Raw genomic sequence first — 14,252 nt, forward strand, 5'->3', positions numbered from 1 at the left:
TGTGAGTGAGTGAGTGAGTGAGTGTGTGAGAGAGTGTGTGTGTGTGTGTGAGTGAGTGAGTGTGTGAGAGTGTGTGTGTGTGTGTGAGTGAGTGAGAGTGTGTGAGAGAGTGTGTGCAGTTGCTCTTTAAATCATTTATGTCTATCTATCAGTCCAGACGGGCGACTGGCAGCCAATGCAAAGAAATAAGAGAATGCACTCAGCTTACTGTCTTTAGCAGTGAGGAACTGCAGAAAACATCTGTTATAGTCTGATAACCGCTGCAGTGTCAGATCTGATCTCACAGATCACACATGAGTTTAAATTATAATTAATTAATTATCCAAATAATCAAGCACAAATGGAAACTCATCCTCACGCTGTTGCACACACCTGCAGTGCACTGTTAACCAATAGCGCTCGCCATTTTCAAACCAGCTGTTTATGAATCTGAACACACACACTACAGTGGAGAAGAACACTCCCAGATAATAGATTCAGGTTATAAAGTTACGGTGGAGGTCAAAAGTTTCAAAATCTGCAAAGTGTTAATTATGTTAGCCAAAATAAGAGGGATCATACAAAACGCATGTTACTGTTTATGTAGTACTGACCTGAATAAGATATTTCACATAAAAGAGAAAAGAAAATAAGAGTTGAATTTATAAAAATGACCCTTATTAATAATTGACTCTTAATACGAGTTACGGTGGAGGTCAAAAGTTTCAAAATCTGCAAAGTGTTAATTATGTTAGCCAAAATAAGAGGGATCATACAAAACGCATGTTACTGTTTATGTAGTACTGACCTGAATAAGATATTTCACATAAAAGAGAAAAGAAAATAAGAGTTGAATTTATAAAAATGACCCTTATTAATAATTGACTCTTAATACTGTGTTATCTGAATGATCCGCAGTTGTTTTTGTGTTTAGTGATAGTTGTTCATGAGTCCCTTGTTTGTCCTGAACAGTTAACCTTCCTGCTGTTCTTCAGAAAAACCCCTCAGCTCCCACTAATTCTTTGGTTTTTCAGCATCTTTGTGCATTTGAACCCTTTCCAACAATGACTGCATGATTCTGAGATGCATTTTTTCACTCCGAGGACAACTGAGGGACTCTTATGCAACTATTACAGAAGGTTCAGACGCTCGCTGATGCTCCAGAAGGAGAAACCATGCATTAAGAGCCGGGCGTGAAAACTTTTGAACAGAATGGAGATGTGTACAATTTTCTTATTTTGCCTAAATATCATATTTTTTCATGTAGTACTGCTACAGAAGATAGTTACATGTTTCCCAGAAGACAAAATAAGTCAAATTTACCCTGATCTTCAAATTGAAAAAGTGTTAATTCATGGCTTTTCTTTCTGGAGCATCAGTGAGAAAAATAATTAACATTTTGCAGATTCTACTTTTGACCTCAACTGTATTTAAAAGGTGTTTCTTGCAACATTGTACTAAGTTTATTTTCAGCCAAAACAGAATGCTTTTTGAATGTATATTTTTAATATTGTTATAATAGCATTATATCGTTAAAATGTCCAGTTTGCTTGTGATTGTGATTATAACATAAGGCTACAAAACGTTTCTTAGAGCATTCATCAAGTACAAATAACATCATGAGGACGTTCAGAGAATGCTGATCCTTGAATAATTTCTCTCGACATTCAGAACATGAATCAAATTTTAAGTTATGAATTTATAAGAAATTCATAAACATTACTTTAAGTTGTGAGAATTTAACAGCTCAAACATAGCTTACAAGGAACATTCGCACAACATTTTGGCAAGGTTCTCTCAACGTTATGAACAAACGTTCATAGAATGTGTTAATAGAGCATTTGTTTAAAGTTATGTGGTGTTTAAATGTTAGCACAAAACATTATCAGAATCAGAAAGAGCTTTATCAGAAAGAGCTTTATTGCCAAGTATGTTTGCACATACAAGGAATTTGTTATAGTGTCACAAGCTTCCAGTACACTGAGACAACAACAGCACACAGATAATAAAAGTGAGATGTGAATAAAATACACATGCATAAATATAAACCACAAAAAAAAAAAAGAATAAATTGTATGTACAGGTGTGCTATAGATGGAATAGGAATATAATAAAATAAAATAAGTTGTAGGGATGTACTAGGGTTTAGGGTGATAAATAAGTATAAGGTTATTGCACATACTGTACTTTAATTGCACAATGGGAGAACATTAACTGTTCATGAGGTAGATTGCCTGGGGAAAGAAACTGTTCTTGTGCCTGGCTGTCCTGGTATTCGGTGCTCTGTAACGCCGACCAGATGGCAAAAGTTCAAAAAGGAGATGGCTTGGATGTGATGGATCCAGAGTGATTTTCTGAGCCCTTTTCCTCACTCTGGATGTATACAGTTCTTGGAGGGTAGGCAGGGGAGCACCAATAATCCTTTTAGCAGTCCGAACCATCTCTGTAGTCTTCTGATGTCTGATTTTGTAGCTGAACCAAACCAGACAGTTATTGAAGTGCACAGAACAGACTCGATGACGGCTGAGTAGAACTGTTTCAGCAGCTCCTGTGGCAGGTTAAATTTCCTCAGCTGGCGAAGGAAGAACAACCTCTGCTGGGCCTTTTTAACAATGGAGTCAATGTGAGTGTCCCACTTCAGGTCCTGAGAGATGGTGGTGCCCAGGAACCTGAATGACTCCACTGTCGTTACAGTGCTATCCATGATGGTGAGTGGGGGGAGTGCAGGGGGGTTCCTCCTGAAGTCCACGATCATCTCCACTGTTTTGAGGGTGTTCAGCTCCAAGTTGTTAAGACTGCACCAGACAGCCAGCTCTTTAACCTCCTGTCTGTAAGCAGACTCGTCTCCATCCTTGATGAGACCGATGACTGTAGTGTCATCTGCATACTTCAGGAGCTTGACAGAGGGGTCTTTAGAGGTGCAGTCATTGGTGTAGAGGGAGAAGAGCAGTGGGGAGAGGACGCAACCCTGAGGGGTGCCAGTGCTGGTGGTGCGGTTGTTGGATGTGAATTTACCAATTCTCACTAGCTGTTGCCTATCTGTCAGAAAGCTGGTGATCCATTGACAGATAGAGCTAGGGACAGAGAGCTGGGTTAGTTTGGTCTGGAGGAGTGTTGGGATGATGGTGTTGAAAGCAGAGCTAAAGTCCACAAACAGGATCCTCACATAAGTCCCTGTTTTGTCCAGATGTTGCAGGATGAAGTGCAGTCCCATATTGACTGCATCATCCACGGACCTGTTTGCTCGGTAAGCAAACTGCAGGGGGTCTAGTAAGGGTCCAGTAATGTCCTTCAGATAAGCCAACACCAACCTCTCAAATGTCTTCATGACCACAGACGTTAGGGCCACAGGTCTGTAGTCATTAAGTCCTGTTATCTTAGGTTTCTTTGGGATGGGGATGATGGTGGAGCGTTTGAAGCAGGCAGGGACTTTGCACAGCTCCAGTGATCTGTTGAAGATCTGTGAGAAGATGGGGGACAGTTGGTCAGCGCAGGTTTTCAGACAGGCTGGTGTCACACCGTCTGGGCCTGTCAACGTTATGAACAAACGTTCATAGAATGTGTTAATAGAGCATTTGTTTAAAGTTATGTGGTGTTTAAATGTTAGCACAAAACATTATTTATATATTGTTCATTAAATGTTTTATTTCTGAAACGCTTCATTTGGATGTTCATCTGTTTTATGAAATGTTACTACTTGTTACTTAAAATCTTCCGAGAACATTCAAAAATAGCATTCCCATAATGTTTGCATGTTATCGTAACATTAGTATAACCAGGAAAAAATATATTTTAAAAAATTGATCTTTTGAACATTCTTAAACATTCGTTTTGTTAGCTGGGGAGTTTAATAATGTTTTCAAACGTTATTTATACATCACACAAGGAACGTTTTATTTCTAAGACATTTTAGTTGGATGTTCATCTAACGTTTTTTTTTTTAAACGTTGTTACTTGTTTCAGATCATTCAGAGAACATTCAAAAAGTAACGTTCCCATAATGTTTGCACAATGATACAATGAAATGTTCCCTTAACGTTCTCATAAAAAGCATTTCTGAACCATTTAAAAAGCTGGACGTTTTTGATATTCAGAACTAATGTTTTCATAACTTAACAAAATATATTTTTCTTGTCAGCAGGGAATTAGTGTACAGCCAATCATATAACGGCAAACGGGTTTGGAGCGACATGAGAATGACTGAGCGCACTGAATGTTTGCCGGGTTGAAAGGCAGAGGTTTCGAGTCGTGCCAGCGTGATCAGCTTTGGTTTGAATGTGTTCGGCGGAGCAGCTGTAGATGTGTGGAAACAGACACGTTCTACAGCCTCTCTTCCACAACACACATGCTTCCAGATCACAGGAGAGCCGTCGTGCTGCTTTATTTGTGGTTCAGTGAGTGTTGGCTGGGAAAAATGGGATGCAAAATAACAGAAATATGGCTCGCTCTGAGCCACTCAATAGCACATTCACAGCGGTGTTTCGGAGGGGAAGTAGCGACTGCGGCGCGGCCCGCTCAAAATACACACGCTTTGCCAACTAATGCAGCCAGCTGGTTGGCAAACAACACCAGCGACACAGACTCAATAAAGAGGCTGATGGGAAGGTCATTTGATATGCAGAGAGTGTTCAATTAAACACCAACAAGACGGGTCATTTGTCCTTGACCCGTGAGCTTTAGTGCGTTATGATTATATGAATACATTCAATGCATTATATTAGACCAGCTAGCAGGGAATGTTCTCAGAACGTTCTGGCAATGTTGCTTTATCGTTAATGGAGCGTTCCTTCCAAGTAATTTGGTCTTTAATGTTTGCGAAACGTTAGCACAAAACCATTATTAACGCATTTCCTTCTAAAACATTTTAGTTGGATGCTCGCCTAATGTTTTTTAAATGTTACTAAAAACTGGACATTTTTAATGTTCACAGAACATTCAGAAATAACATTTTGAAACGTTAGAAAAACATACTTAGAACATATTTTGTTAGCCGGGAAGTTATCTAATGCTCTCAAATGTTAGCACAATAACGTTATTTTCACATCGTTCGTGGAATGTTTTATTTCTTAAATATTTTAGTTAGACGTCCATCTAATGTTTTTTTAATGTTGCTCGTTTTTTAAATGTTACTAATTGTTACAGAGAACATTCAAAAGGAACTTTCCCATAATGTTTGCAGATTATACAATGAACATTTTGAGGATTCAGAAAACATTCAGAAATAACATTTTACAATGTTAGCGATACGTTCTTAGAACATATTTTTGTGAGCTGGGTGTTTTTTTATGTTAGCACAACGTTAGCACAGAAACGTTATTTATACATCATGAATGAAACACATTTTCCTGAAGCGTTTTAGTTGGACGTTCATGTAACGTTTAAATGTTACTTGTTTCAGAACATTCAGACAACATTCAAAAGTAACATTCCCGCAATGTTTGCGAAATGATACAATGTTCCCTTAACATCTGCATTAAAAACAATTCTAAAACATAAAAAAAAAACACTCAGAAATAGCACGGGAAACGCTTTTAGAACATATTTTAGCGGGGACGAGGCATTGTGTCATTTTTGCGAACACTGTCAGGTGCGTTTGCTCACTCAGTGGCAGCATGTCATTATTTAAAGCTGTGGCCTTTATATGTGACAAAGATGAATCGGCACGCATGTTCCTGTTGTTTATTTCATGCATTTTATAGTTTAGCACGCTCTCTTTTTCATTGCTCTTCCATACAGTCAGATGTCAGGTGTCACCCTCATCCTTCACTTTTATTGCCTGTTTTTACACGAGGTTTCTCTCCAGCCGGCTCCTCTATTGTCTGCATGACAGTCTAATGATGCCGACTCTCTCATGATCACAGGCCTGATGCACGGCAGGTTATTATCGCACGCATTCTCAGCGCACTGCTTTGAAAGGCTCATCACCCGTGACGACGTTCAGAAGAGACGTGCATTTCCAAGGTTACAAATGACAGAAGCGACAAGAACCAATCTGCTGATATTTGAGTGCATGTTAGGAACAACCCTGTAAAGCGGAGCAACAGAAACCATGAGCCAACACTCCGATTTCTCTGTAAACGCACACATAATTAAACATCCTCAATCAAACATCTTTGCAAAGAAGCATTCTAATGAAAACCGTAGCTGGTATGAAATGTTATATCTCGTCAAGGACTTAAGAGTCATTCAGAGAATACGTTTCTCATCCGAGTGTCTCTCCTGTGTCTCGTCTGTCTGTGTTGATGCTCTTTGTCTCTGCTCGGTCTTTGGAGACATCAGACTAATTCTGATGAGTATCTGGACGGTCAGAGGAGTCTTTCATCTCGCCAAACACACAGATGAAAGGATCAACATTATCATATCAAAAACAGCGTGCAGTAGAGCCGGAGCTTTAAGACATGTCCCCGGAAAGCTTCTGGAGCTGTCAGATTCTCTGATGTGATGGTTGAAAAATGGTTATTTGCACAAGATTATTTGGTTTGTACATGTAGTAAAGATAGCAGAAAAATATATAATTAGGGTTTTGTAGCTTTTAGCCCATGTGTGTTCTGACTTCATCTGTTGTGCTCCTAAACATTAAAGCTTCTAGCATTTATTTAAGCACTATTAATAAATATCAATGACTCATCTTGCATGCAAGGTCATGCACACATTTTTGTCGTAGTCTGTACACTGCCATTTAGAAGTTTGGTGTCGGTAAGATTTTTAAATGTTTTTAAAAGTCTCTTCTGTCCACAAGGCTGCATTTATTTGATAAAAACTGTGAAATATTATTAGAATGTAAAACAGCTGTTTTCTATGTGATTATCTGTTAAACTGTACAGTATTTCTGTGATGTGCAGCTGTATTTTCAGCATCATTACTCCAGTCTTCAGTGTCACATGATCTTCAGAAATCAGTATAATATGCTGATCTGCTGCTCAAGAAACATTTCTGATTATTATCAATGTTGAAAACAGTCGTGCTGCACAATATTTCTGTGTAAACTGTCGATTCACAGATTAATAGAAAGCTCAAAAGAACACTGTTCATGTGAAATCTTTTGTAACATTATAAATGTCACTTCTGATCACTTTAATGCGCCCTAAAAGTGCTAATTTCTTTCACCGCTCTTGACCTGCTATCGATAATGAGAATCGCCTCTGTTTGCTTTCTCCGCAGGTTGTTTAAACAATACCCGGAACCCAGATGGAGACGCTACTGGTTTATTTGATGGTTGTTGTATTGGCGTTAAAGGCCCAGAAGATCCAAGTATGTCCCAAGCGCTGCATTTGCCAGGTTTTGTCCCCCAATCTGGCCACCTTGTGTGATAAAAAGGGGCTGCTGTTTGTCCCTCCAAACATCGACAGACGCACCGTTGAGCTCCGACTGGGGGACAACTTCATCACGGGCATCAAGCAGAAGGATTTCGCCAACATGACCAAACTGGTGGACCTGACGCTCTCTAGGAACACGATAGGATCGGTCACGCCTCACGCTTTCAACGATTTGGAGAACCTCCGCGCCCTTCATCTGGACAGCAACCGCTTGACCCACATAACGAACGATACGTTTAGCGGCATGTCCAAGCTGCACCATCTCATTCTCAACAACAACCAGCTCACGCACATCCACATAGGAGCGTTCAACGACCTTCTCGCGCTGGAAGAGCTGGATTTATCCTACAACAACCTGGAGAGCGTGCCGTGGATCGCCATCCAGCTCATGAGCAACCTACACACCTTAAACCTGGACCACAACATGATCAACTACATTCCCGAAGGGACCTTCTCCGGGCTTCAGAAGCTCAAGCGTCTGGATGTAACGTCCAATAAGCTCCACAAGCTTCCGCCCGATCCGGTGTTCCAGCGCGCCGGAGTTTTAGCCACGTCTGGGGTTTTGGGTCCGTCGTCGTTCGCGTTAAGTTTCGGAGGAAACCCGCTGCATTGTAACTGCGAGTTGCTGTGGCTTCGACGGCTGCGGCGCGAGGATGATCTGGAGACCTGCGCGGCTCCACAGCATCTCGCCGGACGCTATTTCTGGACCGTATCCGAGGAGGAGTTCCTGTGCGAGCCGCCGCTCATCACTAGACACTCGCAAGAGACTCGTGCTCTCGAAGGCCAGCAGGTTTCCTTGCGCTGCAAAGCCCGCGGCGACCCATATCCCGTCATGCATTGGATCGCTCCGGACGGGAAGCTGGTATTCAACTCCAGTCGCACCGTCCTCCACTCGGACGGGACACTGGACATCCTGATCAGCACGGTCAAGGACTCTGGGACTTTCACTTGCGTCGCGTCCAACCCATCTGGAGAGGCGCAGCAGACGGTGGATCTGCTCATCACCAAACTTCCACATTTCACCAACGACACCAGTATGGTCCGAGAGCCGGACCCGGGGTCATCTGACATCGCCACTTCTGCCAAGACAGGCGGAGACGGAGGCTCCTCGATGGGCAACAAGGGTGGACAGGAGAAGAGGGTCCTGATCTCGGAGATCACCGCAGCCACGGCTCTGGTGAAGTTCAACTTTCAGAGGAATATCCCAGGGATTCGGATGTTCCAGGTCCAATACAACGGCACTTACGATGACTCATTAGTGTACAGGTGAGCCTGTTTTGGTTTTAAACACCTTACAATATTAAATGATTTCAGAGAGCAGTGCACAGCTGGGATAGGGATAGTTCACCCAAAAATGAAAATTCTGTCATTAATTACTCACCCTCATGTCGTTTCAAACCCGTAAGACCTTCGTTCATCTTCGAAACACAGATTAAGATATTTTTAAAATATTTAAAGACAACGACAGAGTCGTTGTTCAGCTCAGTTCAGTTAACAGGGAATGTTCGGAGAACTTAACATTAATGGAACATTTGGTCAAAGTTATCTGGTCTTTAATGTTTTCAAAATGTTAGCACAAAAACGTTAATGTGTCGTTCATGGAATGCTTTTCCTGAAACGGTTTAGTTGGATGTTCGTCTAACATATTTTAAATGTTGCTACTTGTTTCAGAACTTTCAGAGAACATTCAAAAGTAACAAAATGATACAACGGAATGTTCCCTTAACATTCATATAACCAAGAAAAAAGCATCTCACTGGACATTTTGAGCGTTCAGAGAACCTTCAGAAATAACATTTTTATAACTTTTGGCAAGGTTCTCTCAAAGTTATGAACAAACATTCTTCCAGTAATTAATTATGTTCTCAAAACGTTAGCACAACAACATTATTCATACATGGAATGTTTTTTCCTGAGACGTTTTAGTTGGACGTTCGTCTAACGTTTTTATAAATGTTACAACTTGTTTCAGAACATTCCAAAGTAACGTTCACATAATGTTTGCAAAATGATACAATGGAACGTTCTCTTTTGGGGGTTCAAAGAACATTCAGAACATTTTTTTTTACTTTATGGGAACATCAACATATTTTTGTTAGCTGGGTTCAGGATCTATTCTCATCTAATAGTGTCAGTGCAGTCAGATTGATGAGTAGGGTTGGGAATTATTTTTAAATAAATAAAGTTTGGTTCCGTTAATGTTCCTTGCACATGCATTTTTCTGTCTATGTGAACAGAAAACTGTACTAAAATTATGTTTCTAAATTTACTTTACAGTGGCGCGTAATTGCAGTATTGAATGAGTCTTATGAGCCGGTTCTTTTTAGTGAATCAAAACCGTACAGAGCAACCAGTGCAGTCTGATTCCCGAATTAATGACTCTTATGAACCAGTTATTTTTGGTGAATAAAACAACAGTGTTATCCTGTGAGACTTAGTTACTGATTGGTTATTCATAATAGCATGAAAAGAAAAATGTAAGGAATAAATGGAAGTGGACACAAATAAATTCATCAGTTTTGATTAGTTTATCTTCCCTTCAAAGAGAAAAGTAGAAGATTTTTTTTCTGAAGTCAATGACAGGTTTGTTCATTTTGGCAAATTTCTCAGAAAACAAGACTTCCTCGAGTAAATATATCTTCATTTAAGAATGTTTCGATTTTTTAAGATCCCGGCTAACAGGGAACGTTCTCACAACTTTCACTAACGTTCTTTTAAAAGTTATATAAATGTTAGGCCTAAAGTAATGTTTATGGAACTTTATTAATATTTGGTATACATTCTCATAACATCGAGAGAAAATGTTCTGAGATCAACATTCTTCAAAACATCGTTATGATTGTCCTTGATGAACTTCTAAGAAGTGTTTTCATAACCTTAAAATAACGTTATAATCACGACAAGAAACTGGACATTTTAACGTTCTTCCAATATTATTAAAGAACTTTCAAATAATATTATATTTAGTAGAACGATGTGAGAAATTACATTATAGTCATGACAAGAAAACTGGACATTTTAATGTTTTTAGACTACTAAAAACAAACGTTCAAACACATTTTTGGAAACAGTATAGTTAGTAGAATGTTGTGAGAAACTTTTTGGTAACATTTAAATAACGTTAGAATCACAAGAAAACTGGACACTTTGCAACATTTTAGGAACATTTCAAAACAATGTTCCCACAACGATGTTCGATTTCTCAACATTTGTGCATTTCTTACACTTTCTCGTCCTCAAAAGTACTAAAGGAAGTTCCTTCCTATAACAATGCATCCCTAATGGGATCAAATGATGAATAACAGCTCATTGATTATGTTCTGAATGATGCACGTTGATTGGTTCTAGCAGTGTTTCTGACTGCATGTTTCTTGCAGAATGATTCCTCCGACCAGTAAAAGCATTTGAAAACAGTCGTGCTGCACAATATTTCTGTGTAAACTGTCGATTCACAGATTAATAGAAAGCTCAAAAGAACACTGTTCATGTGAAATCTTTTGTAACATTATAAATGTCACTTCTGATCACTTTAATGCGCCCTAAAAGTGCTAATTTCTTTCACCGCTCTTGACCTGCTATCGATAATGAGAATCGCCTCTGTTTGCTTTCTCCGCAGGTTGTTTAAACAATACCCGGAACCCAGATGGAGACGCTACTGGTTTATTTGATGGTGGGTGGAGACGGAGGCTCCTCGATGGGCAACAAGGGTGGACAGGAGAAGAGGGTCCTGATCTCGGAGATCACCGCAGCCACGGCTCTGGTGAAGTTCAACTTTCAGAGGAATATTCCAGGGATTCGGATGTTCCAGGTCCAATACAACGGCACTTACGATGACTCGTTAGTGTACAGGTGAGCCTGTTTGGTTTTAAACACCTTTAAATATTCCAGCATTTCAGAGAGCAGTGCACAGATCGATGAATAAAACACTGAAATAAATTACACATTTAAAAAAAAATTCAATTAATTTATCAATTATGAAGCAGCGTTCAACTGTAAAGTAGCTCTACAGAAGACAATAGTGTCGTTATTCAGCTCAACTCAGTTAACAGGGAATGTTCTGAGAAGTTCTGGCAACACTCTTGCTGTAGCATTAATAGAACGTCTGTTCAATGTTATCTGGTCTCTCATTTTAAAATGTAAATGTATCGTCAATGTATCATTCATGGAACGTTATAGTTGGATGTCCGTCTAACATTTTTTAAATGTTACTACTTATTTCAGAACATTCTAAGAACATTCGAAAGTAACATTCCCATAATGTTTTCAACATGATACAGTGGAATGTTCCCTTAACGTTCATTTAACGGGAAACCCATATATTTTCTAAACATTCAACATTTAATTGAACACTTCTAAAACATAAAAAAAAGAAACCTGGACGTTTTGAGCATTCAGAGAACCTTTAAATAACGTTTTTATAAACTTAAGCAAAGCATTCTGGCAATGTTCTCTCAAAGTTATTAACAAACGCTGTTGAAGAAAACGTTAATGGAATGCTCATTTAAAATTATTTGGTTTTTAATAATGTTCTCAAAACATTAGCACAAAAACATTACTTATACATCGTTCATGGAACGCTTTTTCCTGGACGTTCATCTAACATTTTTTAAAATGTTGCTACTTGTTTCAGAATATTCAAAAGTAACATGGTTTGTAAAATGATACAAAAGAATGATCCCTTAATGTTCACATAACCAAGAAACAACATCAGAACAGAACATCATATTCAGAACGTTTTATGGGAACATTAGCTGGGTGCAAGTTTTGTTCTCATCCGATAGTGTCAGTGCAGTCAGATCGATAATGTTACTCTATATTAATTGTCCTACAAGACAAAAACAAGAGCAGAGTGTGTCGTGCTAAAGCTTCTTCACACACGTTTGAGTCGTGATCGGCAGGTTTGTGATGTGTACGCTCCTTCCCTCTTCCCGAGCTGCTCAGCTGACCCTACAGACTATAAAAATGATGCAATCTGATTCCCAAACGAATGAGTCTTATGAATCGGCTCTTTTTAGTGAATCAAACCCGTACAGAGCAACCAGTGCAATCCGATTCCCAAACGAATGAGTCTTATGAATCGATTTGTTTTAGTCTTTCAAAACAATAATGCACGTCAATTGTAGTCTGATTCCTGAATGAATGACTCTTATGAGCCGGTTATTTTTGGTGAATCAAAACAATACAGTGTAAACATTGCAGTCTAATTCCAAAAAATAAAAAAGACTCTAATGAGTGGATGTGTTTTAGTGACTCAGAACAATATAATGTGGCCACTGTAGCCAGTTATTTTTGGTGAATAAAACAAGTTAGTGTTATCACGTACGATCTGTGCGTTCTGGCCATTTACGACGACGCCATGACCGCACTCACGGCCACACGCGTGGTGGGCTGCGTTCACTTCTCCACCGAGCCGCAGTATATGCGCTGCCACTTCATGCAGTCACAGTTCCTCGGCGGCACCATCGTGGTCATCATCGGCGGCATGATCGTGGCGTCCGTCCTGGCCTTCATCATCTTCCTCATCGTGCGCTACCGGCTGTGCCAGCAGGAGGGCGCGGAGAAAGGCCTGGAGCTGGGTTTACAGAAAACAAGACGTAACATCTTGAGTCATTTTACTTGTACAGTAAATTAATCTTGATTCAAGAATTTTTTTATATTTATACAAGAAAACTTTTTTTGCTGTGTTACAACCCTCATTTCTCACGAGATATAACCAGGCCCGGCTCCAGAATTAAATCAGTTTACTCACCCTCGAAGCATCCTAGGTGTATGTGACTTTCTTCTTTCAGACGAATCCAGTCGGAGTTATATTAAAAATGATCCTTGCTCTTCCGGTCTTTATAATGGCAGTGAATGGGTGTTTGTGTTCAACATCAGTAGGGATGTAACGATTCGATTCACGTTTTTTTTTTTAATTTTAACAAAATGAGATTTAAGACAAATTATAAATTAAATGTGTCCTTTTATTATTGCTTGGACAAAATGCTGCACATTTCTTAGTGACACTATAATAATATACTAATATAGCACTTGCATATCATTGCTTTTTGATTGCTTCTGTTGTCCTCATTTGTTAGTCACTTTGGATAAAAGCGTCTGCTAAATAACTACATTTAAATATAATGTAAATGTAAATAACAAAACTACATTGATATTTTAAAACAAGCCCCAAATCAAATAAATAAGTAACACAAATAAAAGAAATCTCTTCATATAAAGAAACTAAGGCTTTGTCTGTGCTCTTAACATTTAACATTAGAGGCAACCGCTGCATTTTAATCTCGATCCAAACAAAGCTGCAGCATACCTGCAACACCAGCAGTTTTTAATCTGAATTAGATTGTATCATTTCGAAATCTGAAGCAAAAACAGAATGGTTTGAGTTCAGTTTTGTGAAACTATACATAAAACATATCTGCATGAAACCAAAACCGCAGACGAGCTGAACGAGACGCAGATGCACTCTCTGCCAGCAGGTGGCGCTTAAAGCCTTTCCTTGGTTACCGCTGCTCTTATGAACAGCAATGATACAGCGTTTCGTTGGTTACCGATGTAACCAAAGCAGGGCTGCTCTTATGAACAGCAATGATACAATGTTGCCTTGGTTACCGCTGTAAACAAAGCAGCGCTGCGCTTATGAACAGCAATGATACAGTGTTTCCTTGGTTACCGCTGTAAACAAAGCAGAGCTGTGCTTATGAACAGCAATGATACAGTGTTTCCTTGGTTACCGCTGTAAACAAAGCAGCGCTGCGCTTATGAACAGCAATGATACAGTGTTTCCTTGGTTACCGCTGTAAACAAAGCAGGGCTGCTCTTATGAACAGCAATGATACAATGTTTCCTTGGTTACCGCTGTAAACAAAGCAGCGCTGCGCTTATGAACAGCAATGATACAGTGTTTCCTTGGTTACCGCTGTAAACAAAGCAGGGCTGCTCTTATGAACAGCAATGATA

General features: G+C 39.5%; 1 pseudogene; it reads left to right on the forward strand.

Annotated features, from left to right (window-relative positions):
- LOC107574802 (leucine-rich repeat and fibronectin type-III domain-containing protein 5-like) overlaps window positions 1-14,252 on the forward strand; it is a 22,654-nt pseudogene that overhangs the window by 4,666 nt on the left and 3,736 nt on the right.

The sequence above is a fragment of the Sinocyclocheilus grahami genome, unplaced genomic scaffold (assembly GCF_001515645.1).
Source record: "Sinocyclocheilus grahami isolate Dianchi unplaced genomic scaffold, SAMN03320097.WGS_v1.1 scaffold2346.1, whole genome shotgun sequence".
NCBI lineage: Eukaryota > Metazoa > Chordata > Actinopteri > Cypriniformes > Cyprinidae > Sinocyclocheilus > Sinocyclocheilus grahami.